The sequence below is a fragment of the Macaca nemestrina genome, chromosome 10, assembly GCF_043159975.1.
Source record: "Macaca nemestrina isolate mMacNem1 chromosome 10, mMacNem.hap1, whole genome shotgun sequence".
Lineage (NCBI taxonomy): Eukaryota > Metazoa > Chordata > Mammalia > Primates > Cercopithecidae > Macaca > Macaca nemestrina.
Genome location: NC_092134.1, coordinates 65854955 through 65882217, shown reverse-complemented (window position 1 = coordinate 65882217; position 27263 = coordinate 65854955). Strand labels below are relative to the sequence as shown.

The window sequence follows — 27263 nt, the reverse complement described above, 5'->3', positions numbered from 1 at the left end:
CTGCAGTACTTTCCTTTCTGTGTCTGGCTTTATTTCACCCAACATAATGTCCCCAAGGTCAATCCATGGTGTTGCCTATTACAGAATTTCCTTCTTTTTTAAGGCCAAGCAGTTTTCCCCTGTATGTATATACCACATTTTCTTTATCCATTTATCTGTTGATGGACATTTGTTTTCACAACTTAGCAATTGTGAATAGTGTTGCAGTGAACACAGTAGTGCTAATATCCCTTCAAGATGCTGATTTCAATTCTTTTGGACACATACTCAGAAGTGAGGTTGCTGGATCATATAATAGAAATACATTTTTAAGGACCTTTTAAGGTTTACTGTGAGTATTAACTCTACTAATTTTCTTTTTCTGTAAGATATTTTATTTCAAAATCTGAATTCTTCCACCAAGGGGATTTTTAGGAATCAAATTCTCTTAGTTGGTGAGAAACTGGTATATTGAACATATAAATTAATTACATTGTATGATATTTGAGATTTTTCATTAGATATCATCTAAAATATCACATTAATATTCATTCATTGGCTTTGTGGTATAAATCTTACTTTTAAATCAAAGTATAGAAGAGATTTTGAGAGAAATGCTCTCAAATAGCATAGCATAGATAAGACATAATTGATTATTTTATTATGCTTCAGTGCCAATTGTCTTTAAGATCCAGTAGGGAAACAGAGGGTGGCATTAAAAAAGTTGGAGTTGTGATTCAAATACCAGGTGTCCAAATGGAAACCTCTATATTAGAAGCACATTTTTCCTATAAAGTTTTATCTAAGATGGGCTGGAAGGGACCTGGAGACCTGCAAGAATGTGTTTAGGGATGGCGAAGATAAAAGCCTCTGAGTAATGTGGGAGGAAGACTGGGTGTTGATGGTGTTTCCTTGACTGCCGTAGTCCCAGTAGCTTCCTCCTCTTGATTCTGGCTGTGTTCATTGTTAATGTCAGGAAATTAGGCAGCATTCTATGGAATGATGAAGAGGATCTCAGATAAGTGAGAATTAATGACATGGGATAGGCATTGCCTAAAAGCTGTCATTCTTCGGTTGAGTGCCTGCAGGGGACAATTGGATCCTCCTGCAGTATAATTACCACCTTACAGTGGAGTGACCTGATTTGTAAAAAGACAGCAGTAATAAAATAACATTTACATAGCAATTTATACTTTACAAAGAGATTTCATGATGATTTCTTTATTTTATCTTTGTAAAAACTCTGCAAAGTAGATAGGGCAGGGAGAGCTACCCTTTTTCTAAAAGATGAAGAAACAGAGAGAGGTTGACTTGCCCCTAGTCATACAACTAGTATGTGGGAGAATCCTGGCCTCCCAGGAGCACTCTTGCCACCACACCTTGCTCCACTGGTGAGTAGGAAGACCACCCAAGTTTTCAGATCCACAGCGCAAGAGAATGTGCAGCCTGCTGTGAGAGTGTGTGTGTATGGATAGTGAAAGTTTGTGGTTATGCTACAAACAGGGAGCGTCACAGTAAAAGACACTGTTTTATATAAGAGAGGTGGCACAGGGAGAAAGAGAAAGAAGGAGAGGGAGAGAGAATGAGAGTAAAAGTGAGAATAAGAGGGTGGATCTTGAGGAAAGAAAGAGGAAGATGGAACCTGAAAACTGTACGCTAAAACTAAAAACCAAAATGTCAAAACTTTTTTTTGATTTTGTTTTTCAAGATGGGGTCTTGCTCTGTTGCCCAGGCTGGAGTGCAGTGGCGTGATCATAGCTCACTGCAACTTCCAGCTCCTGAGCTCAAGTGATGCCCCCCAACCTCAATCTCCCAAGTTGCTGGGACTACAGATACGCACAACCGTGCCTGGCTAAGATCTTTAAAATTTATGAATTAAAAAAAAAATCATTTTAAAAATGAGTTCTCACTATGTTGCACAGGTGTCTCAAACTCCTGGCCTCAAGTGTTCCTCCCACCTCAGCCTCCTGAGTTGCTGGGTTTACAAGTACAAGTCACTGCACCTGGAGTAAACATTTCCTAAGGGAACAAAATAAAAGGGAGAGAACTCACAGAAATGAGACCACTCAAGTCTCAAGCCCTATGTAGCATAAGCAAAACACTATCATTATAAAGAAACGCCTGAAAAAACATACAGTCTAAACTCACAGAGCTCCTTATCTGGAAGGAGCATACTATCTAAAAGGAATGATATCCATAAAGCTCACTGGAGATAGGCTCAGGGTGGTAGGTAGTTGGATTTTCCAGGATCAATAGATTGCTGGAGGCAAGTACCAATAACGGAGCCAGTGGATGGCCACCTCTAAGAAGCTGGGTCATGTTTCAGCTTTTCTTGTAAGGGAAACTCCCTAGCCCCATGGTTTCCCAGCATTCAGGGCAGCACAAGAACCATTAATGGGAAGAGAAGGTAGGTGCTGGACTCAAAATCTGTACTGGATCTCTCTGCCACTCTGACTTGGCCACTCCATTTAGAGGTCTCTTGTTGCAGGGCTTTGGTCAGGAGCTCTTTTATAGGCCTGCCCATGCAGAGGATATAGTTATCATGTGAAGAAGTTTTCTCTAACCCCTAAGGGTACAGAAAAGAAAAGGCTTGCATGAGTACTGAGTGCCAATGAACCTATTAAAAAGATGTTCTGCTTGTTGCACCTCCTGGAACACTTGTTCAATCAGTACATAGAGCCTGAGCATAGTTTGGAACTGGGAGGGAGGACAAGTGCCTGAGGAGTGCACCTGTCAGACATTGCGTGTTAACTACTGTCTCTTTCCACTAAGCCTGGACATAGCTAGCCAAGCCACTGTCATCAATCAACCCGTCTGAATTGACATAATAAATGACATCTCTTTGCCAACTTTCTCCTGGATATCTGGGTAACGTTACACACTTGTTACACTTTTGTGATAGGCAATGTACAGTTTTGGGGGGACATGCAACATGAGAAGGTGAGACAAGCTTAGGTTCCCCAGGTGAATTTTTGCCCCTATTTTACCATGGGCCAGTCATTCAACGCGTTAGTCCTTTGAAAGATGTAGTGGCAAGAATAGAAAAGGTAAGGTGATGAGCCACCCAGGTATGGAGCCCTCCAAATGCTAGGGGCATATAAGCACTCTTGGACACATATCTGGCCACTGTGAATGAAAACAAATGGATCAGAACCAACTACTTTTAGGATAAAATATCACAATAAAAATATGGTAAAAGAAAATAAATAAGAAAAGGAGAAAACATCCACAGATCAATGGCTGCTTGGATTTTTCAAAGAAAAGTATGTAGCTGGTGCTATTTTTACACATCTCTGGTATATTTCCAAGGCCACAAAATGAGTTGACAATGATTTACTGACTTTCGAACATAATTTGCAGCTGCTTTGTATCTCAAACTGAGTCTCAATTTAATCGTGAATTGATCGCAGCTATGGGTAAAATGCAAACTTCAATTTAGCATTGGGTGAGAGAGTAAAGTCAAAACAACCACTTGTTTCTTGATTCAGCCAAGTAATTGGTTGATCTGGGGAAGAAGAAAACAATTGTTTGAGAGAATTGGTCAGAAAGATCTCATCAGACTCTCAACACAGGCCCAGCCACTGAGCCTGCAGCCACGTCATTATTGCTCTTTCCCCAACGTACTGTTCCCTCAACACACCGACGTTCTGTGATTATCTGATGAGACCACTGGAAACCCTAAATGGCTCAGTTGTCTCTCCTGCCAGTCTCCTTTCATCTTACTAAGGCTTATTATGTGTGAAAGAAATAAATACATTAAGTGGGAAAGTGATAGAATTGAAAAGACAATGAACAGCTGCATTGAAATACATCTTTTCAATTTAGTGCTTTATTTAAGGGTTTCAGCTCAGCATAGAGACATTATGTTTTCTTGAGCCATCCAGGAAATCATATCAGTTACAAGAAGGCTGGCTCACTTGAGCCTCTGATTTGCCTGCCCATTTAATGGAGAAGATAAAAGGCTGCATTAGGGTCTCTACTTTGTCCTTCATGGGACTCCATCTCAATTCTCTTCAGTCATCCACACTCTTTTTTTCCAAAGACCTATTGACTTCAGGGAGGTTTATTATTGCAAATGCAATTTGGTTAGATGCTCAAAAGAAAAATGCTTGACTATCAGAAACCACTATCTAAGCTAATTGCCCTTTGAGTGCAAAGTAATACAGCTAAGAATCCTTGGCAAAATTAAAAATGCATCCAACCTGACAATTTTCACGTTGGGTTAAGGTCAAATTACTTATACTTATTCATAAATGAACTTTCCTGACCTTGTTTTATGATTAAAAATTGTATAGCACATTGAATAATTACATAAATATCCTTAGTGTATGTTGGATACATTAATAGCATTATGGGGATAGGGAAGCTATGCAAGGCCCCAAACTCTACCTCTAAAAATTGTATCCTTTTATCATGTGCACCCACAGCCCCTTTTATATTTGTTTAGTACTTCCCTCATTATCTTAAAGTTCTATTTTATTTATTTACCTGTTTATTTTACTGGTATGACTTTCCATTTGGATGACTGCTCTTTAGACTTGTTGAGAATGCAGACCCCCTGGGGGCAGCTGACCAGCCTTAAAGTGAAAACTAGTGTTCACAAGTTTATCACACTGTCCATGCTGAAGTAGCTTAAAGCAGATTCTAGTTAACATAGAAATCTCTTGTGAGAGCAAAGTTAGGAAATATGGTAGAAGTCAAAGGGTGTAATGGTTAATACTGAGTGTCAACTTGATTGAAGGATACAAAATATTGATCCTGGGTGTGTCTGTGAGGGTGTTGCCAAAAGAGATTAACATTTGAGCCAGTGGGCTGGGAAAGGCAGACCTACCCTTAATCTGGGTGGGCACAATCTAATCAGCTGCCAGCGTGGCTAGAATATAAGCAGGCAGAAAAATGTGAAAACAGAGACTGGCCTAGCCTCCCAGCCTACATCTTTTTCCTATCCTGGATGCTTCCTGCCCTTGAACATTGGACTCCAAGTTCAGTCTGGGGACTAGGACTGGCCCTCCTTGCTCCTCAGCCTGCAGATGGCCTATTGTGGGACCTTTTGAGCATGTGAGTTAATACTCAATAAACCCATATACATATATGGGTTTTCCCCAACAGACTGTTCTCTCCCCAACAGATTGTTTCCTGAATGGCATCGACGTTCTGTGATTATCTGATGAGACAACTAGAAACCCTGAATGACTCAGTTGTCTCTCCTGCCAGTCTCCTTTTAAGGCTTATTATGTGTGAAAAAAATAAATACACTAAGTGGGAAAGTGATAGAATTGAAAAGACAATGAACAGCTGCATTGAAATGTATCTTTTCAATTTAGTGCTTTATTTAAGGGTTTCAACTCAGCATAGAGACATTATGTTTTCTTGAGCAATACAGGAAATCGTATCAGTTACAAGAAGGTTGTAATAAACTCATATATATGGGTTTATTAAGAAGGTGGGTATAGATAACTCTGCATTTTTGCTAAAAGGGAAATGGATCAGTGGGTTACCAGAAAGTATTTTGTTTAGATGCAAAGAAATGTAGCATGTTTTTAAAGCAATGATATAGCAGAAGGGTGAATAGGTGATTCAAGAGAAGGAATAATTGCAGAGTCAAGTCATATATACCCATAATAAATCCATATATATATATGTATGTGTGTGTGTATATATATATATTCCACTAGTTCTGTCCCTCTAGAGAACCCTAACTAATACAAAGGGACTTCAGAAAACTCTGTTAGTCCCATCTTTATCTCTCTCTTTTAAATTTCTTCTTCCTTTTTAGCTTCTTTCAACCTTCCTTCAACATTTCCATTTATAATAAACAATCTTAAACACAACTCATTCCTCTGCAAAGATGTGGAATGTTTTTCCTATTTTCCTTACATTAAGTGAGTCATAACTTACTGAAACTTAGTGGAAAACCTACTGACAAAAGAAGAGTATTGATAATATAAAACCACTGGGGAAACGGTGTGAAGCAAGGAGGAGGTCCCTATGCCTCTTGAACAGGGCTGATAAGAGTGAAATAGGTGCTCTTCAGAGTCAACGGAAACAGTAAGGATGGTGGGATTTATTCTAGGACCACATAATAAGAGGAATGAAAGTGCTATCTATAGTAATTACATTTTTTACATCTACCATATTGGCCAAAAAATTGATAACATGAAGATGTGTGGAAATGCATTCATAAGTTATTGGCAAACATATATTTTTACATGCTTTATAGATGTCCATTTGCGAATATCTATTAGAATTACCATTGCATATAAATTTCAACCCCAAAATTTCACTTCTAGGAATTCATTGTTCAGATCCATGTACATGTGCAAAGACATATGTAGGAAGATATTTCTTGCAGCATTGTTTATAGTAGCAACTAAAATAAACAGTAATAAGGAAATGGTAAAATAAAATATGGCACATACAGCTCAATGCTATATGTAGTCATTTATTAAAAAATGAGGCAGCTCCATATGTACCCATAGACATGGAACATTCCTTGCCTCAGTTATCTATTTCTATCATAATGTCATGTAATACATCACCAAAAATTTAGTGGCTTAACACAATAAACATGTATTTAACTTAATCATCTCATCTGTAGGTTGATGATTTAGGCTGTGCAGTTCTTCTGGTTTCATCTGGGCTTGCTTGCATATCTGTGGATCAGCTAGATGTTGGCCAGAGTGATCAGAGGAGAATCTTTTCCCCATCCACCATCAAATGTGCCATCATACCTCCATTGGTGCCCATATATTGTGCCTTCCCTTGTGTCATAGCAGGTGTGCTGTCCTGGCTCTTATCTGAGGCTCACCCCTCTATGAGGTTATCTACTCATTGACTTCACTCTGCGATTATTCCTTCTCTTGAATCACCTATTTATCCTTCTGCTATACCATTGCTCTAAAAACATGCTACATTGCTTTGCATCTAAACAAAATACTTTCTGGTAACCCACGGATCCATTTCCTTTTAGTAAAAATGCAGAGTTATCTATACCCACCTTCTTCACTTCCTCACTTTCCATTCTTTCTTGAACCCCCTCTGTCAAGCTGTTGTCCCCACCAATCCACTGATACTGCTTTTGCTAGTGTCTTCAGTGATTTCCATGTTGCCATGTCAAATGATTCTTTCTTCATCCTCATCTTACTCAACCTCTTGGTAGCAGTTGGCATAGTTGATCACTTTATCCTTCTTGAAACTCTCTATTCTTTTGGCTGCAAGGAAACCTCTCTCCTGGTTTTCCACCTATCTCACTGGTCACTATTTCTCATTTTCTTTGGCTGAATCTTTTTTATCTTCCTAACTCTTAAATGTTGGAATACTCCAGGCTCAGTCCGCAAATCTCTTTTCTTTCACAACTCATTTCCTAGATGATTTCATCCAACCCCATAGTTTTAAATACCAACTATATGTTGATAGATCTCAAATATACTCCTCTATTTATCTTATGAGAAATATTATTCCTTTTCTGTGGAAAAATGTGATAAATAACCCTAGACATGTATCTTTCATTAGTATTGATTTTACTTCTTAGAAGCTGATAGTTGGGTGGAATGGTATATTTTTCAATTCTCTTGCTATTATTAAATTGCTCTTAAAAAAACAGCAACATGTCACATTTCTACCAGAAATAGTGGAGAGTATACTTTTTCTTGCAACTCTGGCAATAATAGGTATTCTCATTTCATTTTTATGTCTGATGGGTTCAAGGAGACGTAAACTTTTAGTAAGTGGTGGCAACAGTCTATCTAGTGTAACTGACTAGCTAGAGTAGGAGAGTGAGAAGTGGTAGGAGGGTTATTGTTGAAATAACTAATATCCTGTGCTGTGTACTGTAAGAGAAGAAAAGAGAATAGAAGAGGATGGAGTTTTCTGTAAAGGTTCTAGTAGAAAAGCTGACCAAGCTTCCTAATGTGATGAAGATTGTGGTCCAGAGACTTTTGGAAATACAGTAAATGTCCACTTTAGGCAATTGTATTGATTAATATCAGGTGCAGCTGAAAGTAACAGAGACAATAACAATACAAAAAACAATATCTCATTTGATAGTCTGGAGGTAGCAATTCAGGAATTCAAGGCTGGCAAGGCCCTGCCCAGTGTCAGCCTTTTCTATCTGTTGAGCTGAAATTCGTGGCCTCAGTTCCCAATGTCACCTCATAATCAAGTATGGCTGCTGGAGCTCCAGCAATTACATCTACATCAAGTGTAAAAAGGAAGAAATTGAAGAAGAAGAACACATTCCATCCATTTAAGGACATTCCTAGAAACTGCACACACCAATTCTGCTTATAGCTCATTGGCAAGACCAGGAAATATCTATTTCGGATGGTCAGCTGAAAATTGAGAGTTCTTTTTCCAGGTTGACTGAGAGAGGTAGAATGTATAATGGAGGAAATTAGACATTTCTGAAACAGCTATCATTGGGTCTCAAGTAGAAATTGTCTAAGAAAAGGCTTAACTACAATGATGATGACAAGTTCCTGGGTTTGGGTTATTACACAGAGCCTTAGATAGGAACTGATTATCTTGAACTAAATAGACATGATTGTGTTCATTTCTACAAACTTCCTAACTTGTGGTTCTTAACTAGTGTTGATTTTACCCCTCAAGAGACAGTTAGCAATTTGAGACATTTTAGTTTATCCCAATTAGGGAGATGGTGGATGCCACTGGCATTAATGGGTAAAGGCTAAACATCCACAATACACAGGACATTGATACAATAAAAATTATCTAGTCCAACAGTGTCATCAGTGCTGAGGCTGATAAACCTTTCCGTAAACAAGTCATAAAGGCTTTAGTCAAATTTCAGGGTCTAAGCAGAGAGCTGTGTGCATTACCAATTTTGAGCGATTAAAATAATTAAATTTCATATTGCTCTGGCTTAATCTGGGCCATGGAATTCCTCATTTGATCCACTGGGCGAGAAATTAAGTAATTATTTCCCCAAAACACAGTGACCTCTTTTTATGTAAAATTTTTATGTTGCTATGTGGCGATGTGACCTATCGTTATAACATCAGTACGATCATTTCAGAATTATTTTCAACCCTCCAGACTTTTCTATCCTTCCTGAGATGGTTATGTTTTCCTTTCTCTTATTTCCTGTTTCTCACTGCACTTACCACATAGCACAGTAATCACATGTTGACATGTCCACATGTCCGAATCCCCCACTGGATCACAAGCTCCTTTAAATCAGGGACAATCCTTTATTTATTTTTGTATTTCTAGTGCCCAGTGCAGAGTATGCAACTTAGCAGGTATCCATAAGTACACATTGAACTGAACTGAGCTCCTGTTATCCTTGGGCCTCTCTTCATTCCAGTCCTGCATGGATATCTTCTGGTTTGGCACTCACAGCAAAGATCCTATCACTACTTATGTTAGGCAAAATGCTTCCCATTCTGGCACTTCATCTAAAATCCAGAGGGTGGGAAAATTCAGAGAACAGGAACTAAGGGGTTAATAGTTTAGCTTCTCCTGTGGCCCCTCTGAGTCAGCTGCCTCTCTGTGGTTACATTTTCTCCCAACCACAGCCAGCTTTCAAATATAAATATCAACTAAAAACTCATTGAGGTGGTTTTTGATGTAGGCAACAGAAATTGAGTGTGTTCCATTTTAAATTTTTCTTAAGTGAAGGATGATACCACCTGGCCTGAAGTTGGCAGGTTGGTTCCAAGGAGGCTGAGGAACAAAGGTGGAGGAGGCAGGAAACCACAGGAGTGAAAATGTTGGCAGGCCCAGGAGTAGGATGAGAATTTACTGCAAACTGGCAGGTGGTGTCAGTTTTCTGTTTTGGTTCGTGGAAGAGGTTAGCTATCATGAGAGTCCACAGGCCTATCCACGCATCCTTCAGCAGGCTTCTATTGAAGGATTCTTCTGCCTGGAGACTAGGTAAGGTGGTTTCTCTTTCACTAAGAACATATCATATCCAACAGAATCCAGCACATTCCATTTAGAGATTTTCTTGAGACCAATTTATATAACCTAACACCTATTAGGTAGAAAAGGATCTTCTCACAGCACCATGAATAGAGACAGCTTCTTCTGACCATTCATCCATCCTCATGTTTTTTTAGGGGGGGCGGAACGGGGGTGATTTGGGGGTTATGATCTATTTAATGAGATGAATGGCCAATAATCTTTTAAAAATGTCAAGAATACAATATCTTCTATACTGCTATGATGCCTCTATTGGGACTTACTGAATGGCCATGCATGGAACTTGAATTGACCAAGACCATTTGTTCATTCATACATTCAGTCATGCAAACATGCATTTAATTTATATTTATTGAGCTTTTACTAGGAGCTAGACGTTCATGAAGATTGTAAGACACTTTTACTAGGAGCTAGATGTTCATGAAGATTGCAAGACACAGAGCATGGTTCTGTCCTGGTACAATCCAGGCAAGATAAAGATAAAACATGGTATGGTGATAAGAACAATGGTGACTAAGAGCTTAGGAAAATGGTACAGAGTCAGAGTGTCAGTGAGTTCAGAAGAGTAAGCAGTTCTTCAACACAGACTCCAGAGGTCAGGAAAACTTGATGAGAAGTTGAAAATTGAGCTGAGCTGGCCAGGCATGGTGGCTCAAGCCTGTAATCCCAGCACTTTGGGAGGCTGAGGTGGGCAGATCACAAGGTCAGGAGATCGAGACCATCCTGGCTAACATGGTGAAACCCCATCTCTACTAAAAATACAAAAAATTAACCAGGCGTGGTGATGGGCACCTGTAGTCCCAGCTACTTGGGAGGCTGAGGCAGGAGAATGGTGTGAACCCGGGAGGCAGAGCTTGCAGTGAGCCCTGATGGCGTCACTGCACTCCAGCCTGGGTGACAGAGTGAGACTCCGTCTCGAAAAAAAAAATAAATAAATAATAAGAAAATTTAGCTGAGTCTTGCAGGGTGGGTAGGATCTGGACGTGCCTTAGGGCTTTACACCAGTGGTTCTTTCTTCATAGAATGCTCTAATGCTTGGCTAAATCCTCTTAATTTTTTATATCTCAGATTTAAAGTAATTCCCTCAGAGGAGGCTTCCATGACCCACTGGATTAGGTAACATGCTACCTTTGCATGTCATCAGAATGCCTTGTAGTTCTGTGTAGCACTTATCAAAACTAGAGTTTAAAGCTCCTGAAGGAGGGACTATGTTTGTCTTGTTCACCTTTGAATCCCCAGAACCTATTAAAGTTTTTGAAACTGAGTAGGGACACCATAAATATTTGTCCAATAAATAAATGAATACGTAGGCGTATAGAAACAGTGGGTGTTCCTGAGTAGTATGAGCAGGTGTAGACATGAGTCTTTGCATGACAGGCTGTGAGGGTCTGTGTATATTGCATAGTATACCTGTGTATGGAGCAGTGGAACGTGATTGTGAGGGTGGGCTGACTGTCTAATATCAGGGAAGGAGGTTAGTCTTTTTCTATTGGTCATGAGACTGTGGAAACAACATACTGAAATTGATAATTTAGAAAATTAATCTGTTTATATTACAAGAGTGAATTTGATGAGGAAGAGGATTTGTACAGCTTTGTATCCTTAATAATTAACAGAAACAGGACTGCCTTTCAAGAATCTGCAGTAGGAGCTAGTTTATTAAACAGTGACTTCATGTTTTCAAACTAGAGACAATAAGGGTCAAATCCCTACCTCATAGAGACATGGTGATAGCAATATATACATGGAAAATGGAAGCCCCTCATTCCTATGATAGGTTGTGTAACCCCCATGCAGATTTATTCTGAGGATGCTAAATATACCAATCAGACTGCTCCTTCATTTAGGAAATCGCGCAATGAAGCTTTAAGGAATAAAGCGTAGTTCCTTCCATGAGTTCATCTGAATTGAAATGTCTTTTGAAAACTCAGATAGCAATATCCTCTCCCACTACTCCCCTGACCTTTCCCTTCCTTGATTCCCTTCCTCTTTAATTTCCTGAACTCTGGCTCATGTGTGGAGAATGTATTTCATTCTACAACCTCCCAAGCATTTACTCGTAAAGGGATGTCCTAGAGGCAGAATGGATCCATGTGATCCTGAATGCTGATTATGTGGCTTCCACCATCCTGTGGGCTCTTCACTCGTCCCTTCATTAGACCTTCAGTTAGACTATAAACTACTTGAGGACAGGGTCCAATCATAATTCACCCTTGCATCCATTTATCATTACCTGCATTTTGTGCAGAATGGCTGTCTGGTATATTTGTTGAATGACTCAAGAATGGGTCAGAAGTTTAGATGCAGTTTGCCGGCTGTCATCTGGGAATGAGAGAAAGTCTCATACAGACCCTCTAGAACTAGGACTTTTCTGGAATCAGAGTAGAATCAGTCCCACTAATTCTGGTGGGTTCTGGTTTCACTTTAGCCAGACTTGGCTACCTGTCGTTTTAGTCATCTGACCAATTTAGCTGTGCTACTAGGTCCAGGCTTCTTACTTGGGAGGGGCCAGGCACATGCTAATGATTCCAAGTCAGAGTTGCAGTACAGTTGAGAGGGATAAGAAATAAAAATGTCTCATTCTGTGACTGGAAAGTATTCTATTAAGATCTATTAAGATTCATGAAAATGACTGTCTAACTATGGTATGTGCGGAGTTGCTCACACATATGTGCATTACACACATGTAATAAACACGTAAATGAAGTTTGTTGTTCATTTCACCCCATCTTGTAAATACAATTCAGACAAATGGAAGAGTTGGCAGAGCGGTGGAAACGGCATTAGAATCAGATTCTATCTTCCCAATAATTTAATAAGACTCAGTCTTCTCACCTATAAAATAAGGAGTTGGAATACAACAGCTCTTAAGAGCACTTCTAGCTCTCAAATTCCATTATTCATCAGCCTGCCAGAAAATACATCTTCCCCTGCCAAATATGGACTCAACACCCCACCTGTTCCAGAAGCTCCCCCAGATACCCCTACCCACCTCCCTGGTTTCAGCCTCCTGCTTCTCCAGTCTTCTCCAAGGCATTCTTCTCTCCCACTGCCAGCCCACATCTAAAAACATGACTTCTTTTTATCAGCTCTTTTCTCTTTGCTTCCTCTTTCTGCATTTAAACCAGATTCGTTTTCAATATTGTCTGTTCACTGACTAATGAAGACAGTCTGCAGTGTGATTTTCACGAGTCCTAGGCACTTTTGCCTTCATGAGCTTCTTACTCCATTAAAAAATATTAAAACTGTTATTTTACAACTGTGTTAGTATAAAGTTGATTATTTTAATACTTTATATTAAAACATTTTCTGCAGTCTCAAAACTATTTTGTGTGTGTGTTGTGTGTATGTTTACCACTATGCCTAATGGATAGGTTGGCTCTGGAGGAAATAAGTAATCAACTAAGTATAGTATGGCAATTAAACACATGTCCTATGAATAAGCAATAGACCTACACCCAAGAAAATTATCATTTTTTCTTCAGTGGAGAGAAGGAAAGGTCAAAAACAATTCAGGAAGTTCGAAATGGTAGATCAGGGTTCAGGAAAATCCTCCTTGACTTGCTGGTCTACTATGACCCTGAAAGTCCTCCATTTGGCAGGCAGCAGTCTACCTAATCTCTGTGCCATCATTTACTCATTGAACATTGTATATGCTGCAGGCACTGTTCAGGTGCTTGGGATACATCTGTAACTATCACAAACAAGGTTTCTTCTTTTCACCTCCCTGTCATGTAAATCTGAATAAGAAGACATAGCTTCTTGAAATGCATTATTTCCCACTTTATGCAGTGGGAGCAAGGGGCGGATGTATTTCCCAGTGGCTTGGGGGTAAGGAGATAGCAGCACTCAGAGCTTCCTGGCGATGCTCATTAGGGAAGGCTCTGCCTGAGGAGTCCCTTAGTGGCAGTTCATATGATTACTAAAGATTATATTTCTGAATCAAGATTGCTCTTCTGAAGCATGTTTGGGGGAAGTTCCTTGCAGGTGCTTTATTTCTCTAAGAGTTGATGTTAAATATATTTGATATTGATGTAACTATTGCAACATAAATATTTTGCCTTAAAATAACAACTGTGGTTCCTTTTAAATTTTTGTGGAAAAAAAAAAGGATGACCCGATTTTATTTTCAAGGTAACAGGTGGAGGCTTCCAAATTTTCTACATGGAAGTAAGAAAAAGAACACCAAATGTTCTGTGTTTGCAGGAAAAACTCAAAGCATAGCTAATTCAAGCAATACCATTTGTTAATTTATCACAAGTGGGAGATGCAAAGAGGACTTTTGAACTGAAATCTAATAATCCAAAATTAGGTGTGGTCCATGGTGCTAGCCATTTTTTACAGGTGAGTTTTATTCTTGTTCTTTGAAACTTCGTGGCTATTGAAAAGACTTTAGTGTTATTTTCCTATTAGTTTAGACTCTAGGCTGGCTAGTCTTATTGTTTCCAAAGTTGTAGAGGAAGTTGTTGGCTGCCACTGGGAAAGAAAGGAAGACATTAGACGCTATCTTATAAAAGGAGCTGCATCTCTTTTGAGATTCATGCATAGAAATCAATTGGGTAGAGAGCAATTGCATGGGATGCTAACAAGGGTAGAGATGTTACCAGTCATCGTTCTAAGTCTTCACTGTCTCCAAGCTTACCATGGTCTGTACACGTTATTTTTTCTGGCTTTATTCTACATGCTGAGTGGACTGATCAAATTCAAAGAATAAACAGTCATTATTTATAAGGAGCTTTTGGCATGGACTCTTACATCACATAGGGTCATTCTTTGACCCCCCGCCCCCCCCCCATACACACAAAAAGCTACTTAAATCTAAGTATCTTTTGTTTATAGGAAGATTCTTATGAACAGCAAGCAGACTTTTAAAAACAGAAAAATTTCACTGTAGTCTGGATGGTTTGGGGCTTATACCATGAAATAATAAAGTCTGTATAATGTACTCTTAATTATGAGCTCATTTCTATGACTTTTTATTTCGCTCTGACTTCTTATTTTATATAAGGTGATTAATTATAGATTGATAATGAATGAAACACAGACTTACATGCCCACCGATTAAATATATCAGTCATTACATTTAATGGTGAGCCTAACAATGAGAGATGTGCTTCCCTTATGGTGTTTTGTTCGGGGTTAGTGTTAACTAGAATCCTGGGGAAATTTGGCAAGGAGAATACTACTGAATTAAAACTTTCCTGAGTCCTCTTAGTTCATTGAGCTTAGGAGCAAGAAAGAAAGCCAAATTTGTCAGTGTGGAGAGGTCTTAATAAAAGCAGCCTTTGCTGTTTATCATTTCCTGGCTGACAGTCCTCCAATTGCAGGCGCCCAGAGCCTTAACCGTGGCCCCCAGCTCACACGAGCACACTGTGAGCCAAGAGACTAGGCCGAGCAGCCTTCATCTGGCAAATGCAGTGGGGCAGAGGCAACAGCGAGCATTAAATGCATTTGCCATTGGGTAGGCAGCCTGAAGAGAGCTTTCATCAAGGTTTTAAAGGAGCTAGCAAAAAAAAAAAAAAAAAAAAAATCACAGCTCCTCACGGACTCTCTCTCTGAGGAGACACCATGAAAGAGACAAGGAGCCTCATTTGCAGTAATTAGAGGCGCAGTGTCATCTATACATAAATATTTTAGATTTCAGCCATGTACTGAGTTTGTCGTGAATATCAAGACTGAAGGAACGGGAGTGAATGGCTGCACTGAATCCTGACACCAAGAAGATCTCGAAAGACAGTATAAGTGGTTTTGACAAGAAGATGGATTTCCAGGTCTTTTGAAAACCACATGAAATGAAGAAGAAAAAACCCATCCAAAGCATCACATTTTACAAGCCATCATATGTGATTAGAGACATAAATGCAGCAAAATAACATAGGTACAAACGTGGACACAGAGTCCAATCTAGGTCCAGGTGACACAGGGTTTCATTAGAGAGGAACTATCTACGATACCTTCTCTTCTCCCCATGGCTTTCCCTGTGGAAGTCTAAGAATTGTGACAAAGAAGCCTTTGCTTCTTTGGCTTTTTACGGAAATACAACTGAATTTGATTCAAGAGGTCAAATTTTATCTTCAAAGCTCTGAATAGGTTAGATTTGAGCTATCTCTCTAGGAAAGAATAATAATGAAACCACCAAAATTTTAGAAATTGTAAACTCATTGGGTACAGCTTTTCAGGCCCTGGAGACCTGATATTTTGAGGATTTTGAGTCAGGACAAAGAATGCCTGTGCTTGCACATAATTAAGAGTGCTTAGAATAACCTTACCTTCTAGGCCGACAAACAAAAGCATCATCAGCATCATATTAATTACTATTATTTGCATGTCTCTCAGAGCCCTGCATGGCAGTTTGCAAACCAGCATCCTTAACTTTGCTGCCACATAGACATTAAAACTTTCTGACCAAAAGCCCTATGGTTGTCACCCTGGAGAAAAACCTGTAGTTTGGCAATATTGCTCAAGAAAAAATGTTTTACCTCTTCATTATCAGGTCAAGCAAATTTAGCATTTCAAGTGACCTTTACAGAAAACTATTTTAAATTGTGATAACTGCACTTTGGTTGTCTGGAAAAAAATCTGTAATGTGCAAGTAGAACATTTGAATGTTGCATATATCACCTTATATTGGAATTTAAATGTATTATCAATTCTAATATTAGGGGCTAATCAATTCTATGAGTGTGTTAAGTGGCATTATATGTTCATTGATTCTCTAGAATCTTCAGAAATTATTGGAAAACATGGAACAGGTTTTACCCTTGACCTAGTATGATAATAAGTTGAGGAGTTGTCCTAATACTTATAAATATTTACAAATACAGCAACAATCCATTATCCACAATTCCAAGGTCTCAAAATTTCTGAAAACTGTAATAATTGACCTGGTGGCAAAATTTAAGCTAAGTTTCTGGCAGCACAACCTAACACAACCTAGCCTTGTTGACATAAGGATATTTACAATCTTTAATTTGTTCAATGTAAACATTAATAAATGTTTCTGTAGAAATATCAGTATGCCCGATTACAGAGTACTGCATTGGAATTCACATGTAATAATGTAAAGAATACTTACTGTTATACCTTTAAAACCCAAAAAGTTCTGAATCCCGAAATGTGTTGGCCCCAAAGTTTTGTTGAGGAATTGTGGACTTCTTTAACCTGTGTGTTAGGCATGAATCATAGCCCAAGCTATGCTATGCAAAAACATTACTTTGGATGTTTCTTTTAAAACAGCTTAAAGTTGAATCTGAGATCCCCAAAGCACTAAGTCATGGCTGGAACACTCTCTCCCGTCTACGAAACCGAAGAAGACATACCGGGTGCCCACAGATCAGGACAAGGTCTTCTGATCTCCACTCCATCATGGTTGCCCCTTAGTTCTCCCTACGGTAACAAAGTCATCTCGATTTGCCTAGAACTTTCCTAGTTTTAACACTGAAAGTCCTGTATTCCATGAATTGCCCCAGATAACATGGGACAGTTGGTCACTCTAGCCCTTCCCCAAGCCTGCCAGGGTTTTGCTGACTCTACCTTTTTGCTTGGATCTTGCTCTTTTGAAGTACACCGTGCAGTTTGGAGGTCCGTTGCTTCCTTGAGACACAGTAAGGAGTGGTTCCAATTTGGGGTGCTCACGGGATCCACAGATCTCTCCTTTCTTTCGTCTGTCTCCCCATCTCCTGATCCGCAAAAACATGTACTTTCTCTCAGCCCTCACCAAGACATCTCCCATTGTCTTTCAGTGGGCTTATGTTTACACAAACAACAGGAAGAGCACTAAATTGAGATGGCATCTGCTTTCTTCTCAGCAAAAATACCCGAGGCATAGAAGCCAAAAAAGCCTACTTAAAGTTGAGGAAGGGGAATACAAAGAGAACAAGCCCAAATTAACACATTAATAAACTGCCCTGCCACACTTCATCTGTTTTACAGAGGCTCCCTTCTTCATTAAATCAATACGGTGAAGCCTTTAGAGGGAGCACCTTTGTTCTCATAAACCCTTTGTTTGGACAGCAAGGCACAGGTTGTACTATCATCTTACACTTCTTCAATTGTTGTATGCTTTAAAACACTCTTTCATATACATTATCTCATAGTAGGACAAATATTATTATCCTCACATGTAGACAGAGAAAGAAATAAAGACCTGAAGAAGTGTAAATGATGTCATCATCAGCACCCCTCAGTCAGTATTTTTTGGCAACTCCATGCAAACAGTTGTTAAGAGTCTCAAAAGCCAAATATTACCATCTTGATAGCTGCTTTGGTTTCCTAAATTCAGAGGTTTTTTCTTTTTTAAAGTCTTTTGAATGAGTCTCTAAGGATTGATATCCCCAAATAATATTTGCATTTGGCACTGTACAGTGGATACAAAAACAAAAACAAACAGTCAACAAAAAAGAATACTGCTCTTTTACACTTGTGAGGACAACAAAAGCTTAAATGCATCTAGACGCAAAAACATTTTCAACACACAGTTCATAGGAATGTCACCCAGATACAGTAACTGAGAGACAAATGGGATTATTTGCTCTGGAAGAAAGTGTATCGGTATTGTGATGGTGAGCCAGCCTCCTCCATTGCCACTTTGTTTCTTCCCAGCAGAATCACAAATTCATTTAGGTGCCTACTCCACCCCATGAACCTCAGGAGAAGCTGAGTTCCAGGAGTGGATGTAATTGGTCTAAAGCTAGCATTATCTCTTCTTTCCAAGAATTAGCCAGAAGTTCCATGTGACCCATTCTGGTCAATAGGATGGAAGAAAAGATTTGCTGGAAGTTTCTGGAAAAACTTTTACACACATAAGAGACAGATATACAGTTTCCCTCTCCCAGCTGATGGGAGTGAAGATGCTGGTAACCTCAAGCCCTCCTGGTAGCTGTCCTAGATCCTGAGGGACCTGCCTGAGATGGTATTGATGGGAGGATAGAGAGGAAGAAGTTCCCAGGTTATTGATAAAATCACTGGACAACTGGGTCAGCCAATTCTGAATCCTGTCTTACCTCTGGACTTTCTTTTATGTAATCTAACACTTGTCCTAATTATTTGAGCCGGATAGAGTTTGGTTTTCTGTTCCTTGCTGCCAAAAGCATCCTAACTGACACAAAGAATTATTCCTCTTCCATGTTTGTCTTCCTTTCACAGATGAAGAAATAGGGACCCAGAGAAGTCACATAATGTATACCAAGGTCACACAACCATGATTAAATACCTTTTTTGTGTGTGAGATAGGGTTTCACTCTGTCACCCAGGTTGGAGTCCAGCAGTGCAATCTCAGCTCACTACAACCTCTGCCTCCCGGGCTCAAGTGATTCTTATGCCCCAGCTTCCTGAGTAGCTGGGACTGCAGGGGTGCACCACCACACCCAACTAATTTTTGTATTTTTTGTAGAGATGGATTTTGGTCATGTTGCCCTGGCTGGTCTCGAACTCCTGAGCTCAGGCAATCCACCCACTTCAGCTTCCCAAAGTGCTGGGATTACAGGTGTGAGCCACTGCACCCAACCTGTTTAAATGCCAACTTTATAAAACTAAGATTAGTTGTAAAGGACATTTTAGAGATGGCTTTCAACATAAGTTGGGTAGCAGATTTATAACAAAGTTCTGGCTGAATTTAGAATAGTAATAAGCTGAGTAATAATACTCAACAGGGAATCTCGGATAACTTCAAGGCAACTTTTGGAGTCTTGAAGTTTCAATCTAGAAATTCCTTATCCTCTCAACATTATGTCTGCCAAGCCTACATACCAAGAAACCTGGTCCTGGGATGTTCTAGACAACAAGAAGTTCCATTTAACCACCTTCCTTTAAAGCCAAGGACCAGACTTAGGAAGCCAGCTTCTTGCTTTCTCTCTTCAAGCCCCTACCTGGGTGCTTCTGGAGTATGAGAATCAAGGTACCCAGAAAAAAGAAACCAGAAACCCAAATTGGAGAGAATTTAGACCTTAAAATCTTCTGGGCTCAAAGATTTTCTCATTAGTATCTACCTTCTGATCATAAAGGTCCCAGAAAACTCAAAACATGTCTTGCAGATCTGAAGCCACCCCGCATCTCCAGTGTTAGAGTAGCTCAATCCCCTGTTGTTTTCTACGTTCCTCTCCTTTTCTTCTACTGTGTTTGCCCACACCTCCCACATCTCCACCATATCCAGCCTGGGAAAGGTGCAGCCATGGCTGGGTAGGGGAAGGAAAAGGAGGGGTGATGTGCTGTGCCGTCCCTGAAGCCTCAGCCCCAGAGTGGGGTATTCTTCTATCTCCTAAACCTTATATTTCTGCAGTGGTTCCTGTCTCTAAACTCTGCATGTCTCCCTCCACAGTGTTTCTTGATGACATGAGAGTTTTATCTGAGAAACATGAGAAAACTGGCCAGTAAGCCCCTCAACCCCAAACCACACCCACTTTGTGTCACAGCACAATTAGTACAAAGTCCCAGTGTTTGTGTCTGCAGGTTACAGTATTGTTTGCCACCTGCCTTTGGGAGAGGCAGACCTCCTTCAGAGTCTATCAGCGGCAACTTATTGTTTGTCTCTTCTATATGAATTTTTAATATGGATACATTGATAATTTTAATTTAAAATAACTTTCTGCATTACTTCACAACCTGTTTCTTTTTTTCAGTTTGTGGTAATATGTTGAGAATAGTATGTGATACCCATAGTGGGAGGGAGGAGTAGATTCCTTTTAAGGCAGTTAGAGGAACTCCTTGTTGTTCAGACCAGCACCAAGGCAAGAATCAGTGACAATTTTTCACTGGTAGTGCCCCAAACTTGCCCTGCAAAGCTTAAAAGGAGACACTCCTCTATGAGGTCCACTGCTTGAATCCAATGCATATGCTATGCTTAGTGGAGTGTGTTTAGAGCTCCTTCTTCCAACATGCCAAAAAAAAGAAAAAAAAGATGCTCATGCTACTTCTTGCTTTCTGTCTATTTCTTTCTTGCCCTCAGGCTTAAAAGTAAGCATGATGGAGAACAAGAGAGAAGGCGTGCCCTGGCAACCATTGCCAGGAAACAGATTTCACTGAAGTCATAAATTAGAAAGATAACCCACTTATCGGAGGTGGGTTCATATGCAATGCTGAAAAATCTGCCAGTGTAGAGAATATTGCTACCTTTAGCTTCAGTTTTTTTTTAATCACTCATGTTTGATAATTATAAAGATGTTTAAAGAAGAAATCATGGTGTATAATACTATCACTGTGTAAGCTCTGCTAATACTTTTTCTCATGTAAATGTTTTCTTATGTAAAAATAATAAATATACATGATAAAGCAAAAATCAGACAGAAATATATAAAACAGAAAGTAAAAGTCTACTTAACATATGCTTCCTGCTTTCTTTAGTTCTTAAGCTTAAATTTGCTAAAGGAGCTTCCTACTTTCAAAAACTTCTTTATACACACATATATAAATGTGTGTTCTTTTTTATTATTTATGTAAAAGAGATAATGCTGCTCACTTTTTTGGTCTTATATCTTTATTTTTCACTTTTTGGAACTCCACATCGATATTTTAATTCTGCTCTATGACTACATCATATTTTATTGAACCAATCTGCTTTGCAAATGTATTGGTCGATACTGTTGTCAATGAATGATTAAAGTACTTTAGCACATTAGAATTAAAATGAAGCTATGAAATCACCTCAATTACCATTTATGAATTTATTATCTCTACTTAGCAAGTGTTTATTGCACACCTAGTATATACCAGACATTTTCTTAGGTGCCAGGGATATAAGTAGGATAATCGTCTCTGAGTCAAAAGGGTCATAGCCTAGGTGGAGGGAGACAGCTCAGCAAATCAATAGTTACTGTCACTGCTGAGATATGAATAACAAAAGATGCTATAGCCACTGAGATTAGAAGCCCAGTATAAACCTAAAGTGTTAATGACGAGAAAATTTAGAGCAAGCCACATGTGAGAAGGCTTGAAGACATGAAGTAGCACAATGTATTCATGGACGTGCAAGAATTTGGGGGTGGTCAGAGCACAAGTTTCGTGAGGGAATCCAGCCTAGGCAACAGAGCAAGAGCCCATCTCTAAGGTCCTTAAGCTAGAGACAGAGACTGGGGTCAAGGCCATACCACAAACTTTATCCCAAAAGCCATAGGGAGTCATTGAGGTTTTAAGTACTGTGGGGAGAAGGGAAATGGGAGTGACGTGATAATTTTTAAATAATTTAAGAAAAAAGCAAAAATTAAAGATGAAAACAGAGAAACATCTGGCTGCAAATTCACTCTCAGCATAAAGAAAGGAAATAAGAGCTAGATAAGAAAAATAAACAGGCTGCAGGTGCAGTGGCTTATGCCTGTAATCCCAGCATTTTGAGAGGCTGAGGTGGGAGGATCTCTGTAGTTCAAGACCAGCCTGGGCAACATGGTGACACTCTGTCTCTACAAAAATAAAAATTAAAAAAAATAACTGAGCATGGTCGCTCAAGCCGCTAGTACTAGCTACTTAAGAGGCTGAGATGGGAGAATCACTTGAGCCCAGGAATTTGAGATTATAGTGAGCCGCGATTGCACCACTGCACTCCATCCTGGGTAACAGAATAATGAAAACCCATCTCTTAAAAAAATGAAAGAAGGAAGGAAGGAAGGAAAGAAGGAAGGAAGGAAGGACGGACGGATGGAAGGAAGGAAGGACGGAAGGAAGGAAGGAAGGAAGGAAGGAAGGAAGGAAGGAAGGAAGGAAGGAAGGAAGGAAGGAAGGAAGGAAGGAAAAAGAAAAAAGAAAGAGAAAGGAAGGAAGGAAGGAAGAAAGAAAAGAAAGAAAGAAAGAAAGAGAGAAAGAAAGAAAGAAAGAAAAAGAAAGAGAAAGAAGGAAGAGAAGGAAGAAAAGGAAGGAAGGAGAGAGAAAAAGGAAAAAAGAAAGAGAAAAGAGAGAGGAAGGAAGGAAAAACAAAGAGAAAGGAAGGGGAAAAGAGAAAAGGAAGAGAAGGAAGGAAGGAAGGGGAAAAGAGGAAAGAAAAAGGAAGGAAGGCAACAACAACAGAAACAGATTTCAAATGAAAAGTGGGTATGACAGGATACTGAGAGTATGAGCAAGATACTGAATTACTAAAGGATAGTTAAGAAAGGTAAATGAAATTTTAGATACAGTATTCTAACTTAAATCATTCTAATGAATTTAATTCTCAATAAATATATTTCATAAAATCCATCAGGTAAGATGATCTTTGGCAAACAAAAACTAGGATCCTTCTGAGTGGTGCACTGGAGCCAGCTAAATTGGTCATGGTAGGAGTATTTATACCATAGAAATTGGCCAACACACAAATCAGTTTTGGTTTTGTTTTGTTTTCCCCCAGAGTGCCTGTTGTTAAACATTTGTCAGCACACTATTGATCCCACCTTGAGTGAAGGAACTAGGAATCATTGAAAACATCCACAATTTCATTCCTTCCAGAGACACCAAACTGTTTCTATGCCTCCTCCCAATCCCCTCAAGTCCTAAAACCTATTTCATTGTCAAGATTATCAGCACATCCAAACATGTATCGTAAGTCACATCATTACATTTGCAAAGAGATAAAGAAATTAAAAAGCATAAGCAAATAAACAAAGACAGGTCCTATGACTCTTGTTGCCCAGCCCTGGTGAAGACCAAGAAGCTGATGACATGACTAGTGGCAACTCTCCATTTTAAGAGCCTGTTTCCCACAGGTGAGAGGGACCCATCACAGGCCTGCAGTGATTCCGATGACTCACAGGAAAGCAGTCCAGCTTGTTTGGCCAGTTCTTGGGTTATTGGACAGTCATCAATAGCTTTGAAGCTACTGAAGTCTCCTCTGGTGCCTTGAAGCTTCATTACTTCCGCGAAATTCAGAGAGAGGTATTTATTTTACTGTTACCACTTTGGTATCATTTATGTTTTCTCTTTCCAGAAATTTCTGTGCCAGAGCCAAAGTAATGGGACTGGATCTTTCTTTTTCTTTTCTTTTTTTTTTTTTTTTAAGTGTTCGTGATCATGCAACAGATACACCCACAGCCAGTGAGTTTCAAAGCCAAAGGAAAACAACAGGCCTTTGATTAGGCTGTACCTACTCCAGTGCAGAAGGGCACTGCAGCAGCTGGGGGAGCCTGGCTGCACCACCTCTTTTCATTCTCCAGAGGTGGGTGGAAAAGAGTGTGTGGGTTGGAATTAAGGAATTGGGTTGACTAGCCCAAGGCTTGTTTGGAGCCTGCAGTTCAGGGAGAGATTATTGCTTTATTGGCTCTGGTTTAAAAAAAAAAAAAAAAAAAAAAAAGTGACCATCTTACATCATCTCAGCAGGACTGAAAATTTCACATGATTATCAAAGTGCATGAAATACTAGACAGATCCCTGAATGTGAGTGGAAAGGGAAAGGAGGGGTTGGTGGAGCAGAGGTAGATGCCCACTTTCTCACCAAAATAGAACATCAGGACCTACTAATGGGTGCAGGAAAGTGAGTCAGATCTGGCCTTAAGGATGTATCCTGAATACCCACCAGCGCTCAGTTCCCTTATTGATATATCACTAGATACCAGCTATCATGACTTCTCTGCTCCTTTCCTGTCAATGACCGCCAAACCGAACCCTGCTCGGAAAAACTCTCTTTGCTTCAAGAGGGATTGTGTGGGCTTAGCTCAGTTTCATGGAAACACCTTGCTTGTTTCTTTCCTGCGGAGTGGATGGTGAAAGGAGTTGTTAGCACCAGTCAGCTTTTTCTTATCAAGTAACTTCATTATTTCTAGGGCAGTCACATACCGTCGTTTGTCCCAGACAGACGGGCTTCTGGGACACGAGACTTTTATTGCTAAAATCAGGAAAGTTCCTGGCAAACTGGGATAAGAAGTCGCCCTAATTGTCACAGTATCTGATGAGGTGCCAAATGAGTAAGGGAGACAGTCAACACTAATGAAGTTTGGAATTGGTAGCTGGGAGTTTTGTACAAAGCTGTGTATTTTACAATGCACTTTCACACACACTATCTCATTTTAATCTTATAACAAATTAAAGAAGGCAGAGGAGGTATTACTTTTGCTTCATGTTGAGGAAAAAATTGAGCCACAAAGATTAAGTAACTAGCTCAATGACACAGAGCTGGTTAATAACAAAACTCGGGTGTTGCTTCCAACTCTGTGGAGTGAGACAGGGAACGATTGATAGCTGGAGTCCAGTGTTCTTTCTGCTGTACCATGTTGTCTCTCTAGTTATAGGGAGAATAGAATTCCTTTTTCTCTCATTATTTGCCTTTGTTTTTTCTTGTTATGATGCTCTGTTGTAGAGTGACAATCTTGCAGTGAAGAATAATTCAATGGAAATTCAGAGCTGTGTCCCCAACCACCAACCATCAGGAAGTACAGATACTCAGACATTGCTGTGACTTCTTCCCAAAGGCAAGGTAACATGTCATTGCCAAGGATTACATTCAAATGACCTGTAATATGGTTTTCTGGTGGAGGGAAGAACTGAAGGTAATACTAGTTCATCAGAGAATGCTGAGTGGAGAATTGCAGTGGTAGGGAGATGAGAGAGCTGTGGATCTTAAGGCAAGATGACAGGCTCAGAAGTCAACAGCCTCAAGCAGAAGCATGCAGGGTTCCGGGATGAGAAACATGACTCAGCATTTATCCTTTCCTGTAAAACATAGCAACTTGTTAAGGCTGCATTTGAAATTTTACTCTAAGGCCAGTGATAATATCTAAATTATGGTCATGACCTGCATAACTTGATATCAAGTAGAATAGAAATATTTCCTAAAATTAAAGAAATTACAACCAAACTCAAACCTATCATTTCTGTATTCAACGACAGTCACAAAAGTATGAATATCTATGGGGAATTATAATGAATCTACAATTTCTCTGGCCAGTTCTATTTCTTTTAGAATGTCAAGCAGCATTTGATTTATGATAATGGCTCAGATTTTCAAGATTAAATTCATGTTGGTATACTGTCTTTTAAAGCATGAAAACCCATTTGCTACAGAATGATATAATCATGATCTGCAGTATAAATGAAAAGGCTTTATGCTGGCAAAAAAAAAAAAAAATCTCCGAGATGCAGTAGAGCGATATGGTATACTGGTATGTATGGGGTGAAGAAAAGAGCTAGGGTTTTGCAATCAAGCAGATTGAAGTTCAAATTCCAGTTGTGTTAGTGTGTGATGTCGGGTGTTAAGTCTCAATTTTTTTATCTGTAAAATGTACATCTTGTAAATTTGTTGTACTCTTAAAGTTGTGGCCTCATAGATTTGCCTCCTCAGCTTCCTCTGCCTTGTTGCTTCTGTGGACAGCACGCGGAACAGGGAACACAAGAAGGTTTCAAAAGATTTAAAATCATGGTTTTTAACACGGCTAAGATGTTATGTGGTAAACTTCCACCTATCATCACTCTCTCTCCTATACCAGGAGTAAGCCATTATATTTGTTTTACATAGTGCTATGATTACAGGCATAAGCTACCACACTCAGCCCCTCAGAATTCTTGAATATAAAAGTGTTCTGATTTATTTGACTACACAAATGACTGGAAAATCTCAGCATTTTAAACTTTTTTTGTATATTCTGTTTCTAACTGCAGTAAGATAAACATTACAGTTATGTATGTATACTTATATTTTTTTCCATGTTAGGATATTTTCTGATCTTTCTCTAAAAAGCCATATATGACAATTAGCAGTAAGATGGAAAAGATAAAAGCTATATTTGAGTTAAATTAGATAAAAAATAGATTGTTTTCTATTTAAGATTTCAAAATATTAATGACCTAAAACAAAACAAATTTTGCTATTGGTCAGTTTTACTCTGGTTGAAGTAATGCATCTTAGAAATAAAAGAAATCTTAAATAAGGAGCATCTTCTAAACGTTAGCCAGGGGAGAAAAAACAAAAAACAAAAACGATGAGGCTTATCTACCGTTAAAGACTGTTTGTATCCTCCCAAAATTAATCTGTTGAAGCCCTAACCCCCAGTGTGATGGTGTTTGCAGATGGAGCCTTTGGAAGATAATTCGGTTTAGATGAGGTCCTGAGAGTACAGCCCTAATCCCATGATATTAGTGCCCCTAGAAGAAGAAACACTAATGAGTTTGCTCTCTCTCTCCACCACGTAAGGACACAGCAAGAAGGCAGCCGTCTATAAGCCATGAAGAGAGCCCTCACCAGAAACAAACCATGCTGGCACCTTGATCTTGGACTTCTAGGCTCCAGAACCATGAGAAAATAAATTTCTGTTGTTTAAGCCACACAGTCTATGGTGTTTTGTTACAGTGGCTTGAGCAGATTAATCTGTTTACGAAAGGGAAGATGGACATACACGCTATGCTAGGAAGGAATGATAACTTATCGTTGAACCTAAATGTAGGGGATGTCCTGCCTA

The 27263-nt window shown here is 39.4% G+C and overlaps 1 long non-coding RNA gene across 7 annotated transcripts in view; it reads left to right on the top strand.

The window, feature by feature from the left end:
* The window catches only part of LOC139356714 (uncharacterized), a 175175-nt gene extending 148185 nt beyond the window's left edge, over window positions 1–26990 (top strand). For 6 of the 7 annotated variants that reach the window (XR_011609055.1, XR_011609054.1, XR_011609053.1 and 3 more), the window contains 3 exons: window positions 23583–23751; window positions 23876–23910; window positions 25169–26990. This is a non-coding gene — a long non-coding RNA (uncharacterized lncRNA). The remainder of the gene's footprint in view (window positions 1–23582; window positions 23752–23875; window positions 23911–25168) is intronic. The other variant, XR_011609050.1, reaches the window with a different exon arrangement.
* The last annotated feature ends 273 nt before the right edge of the window (window positions 26991–27263 follow it).